Source organism: Arachis hypogaea, chromosome 11 (genome assembly GCF_003086295.3).
Source record: "Arachis hypogaea cultivar Tifrunner chromosome 11, arahy.Tifrunner.gnm2.J5K5, whole genome shotgun sequence".
In the NCBI taxonomy this organism is placed as follows: domain Eukaryota; kingdom Viridiplantae; phylum Streptophyta; class Magnoliopsida; order Fabales; family Fabaceae; genus Arachis; species Arachis hypogaea.
The window spans coordinates 124405427-124406071 of NC_092046.1; the positions used below are offsets into that span (position 1 = coordinate 124405427).

The 645-nt window shown below is 40.9% G+C and overlaps 1 non-coding gene across 1 annotated transcript; it reads left to right on the forward strand.

Annotated features, from left to right (window-relative positions):
• The first annotated feature begins 210 nt into the window (after positions 1–210).
• LOC112725267 (small nucleolar RNA R71) lies at positions 211–318 on the forward strand. Its single transcript, XR_003164386.1, has one exon. It is a non-coding gene; the product is annotated as a small nucleolar RNA R71 (small nucleolar RNA).
• Positions 319–645: the final 327 nt, after the last annotated feature.

The window sequence follows — 645 nt, forward strand, 5'->3', positions numbered from 1 at the left end:
AAGAACTCCCTTCTTCATAGACGTCCCATTATTCACAGGATTCCTCTCAGAAGTGTACATGAACTGGTTATTAGCAATCATGTCAATGAGTTCTTGAGCTTCTGCAGGTGTTTTCTTTAGATGAATGGATCCACCTGCAGAAGTATCCAATGACATCTTTGATAGCTCAGATAAACCATCATAGAATATATCCAGGATGGTCCATTCTAAAAGCATGTCAGAAGGACACTTTTTGGTCAGCTGCTTGTATCTTTCCCAAGCTTCATAGAGGGATTCACCTTCTTTCTGTCTGAAGGTTTGAACATTAGCTCTAAGCTTGCTCAGCTTTTGAGGAGGAAAGAACTTGGCTAAGAAAGTCGTGACCAGCTTATCCCAAGAGTTCAGGCTATCTTTGGGTTGAGAGTCCAACCACACTCTAGCTCTGTCTCTTACAACAAAAGGGAAAAGCATGAGCCTGTAGACTTCAGGATCTACTCCATTAGTCTTAACAGTATCACAGATCTGCAAGAATTCAGTTAAGAACTGAAAAGGATCTTTAGATGAAAGTCCATGAAACTTACAGTTCTGCTGCATCAGAGAAACTAGCTGAGGTTTTAGCTCAAAATTGTTTGCTCCAATGGTAGGAATGGAGATGCTTCTTCCATG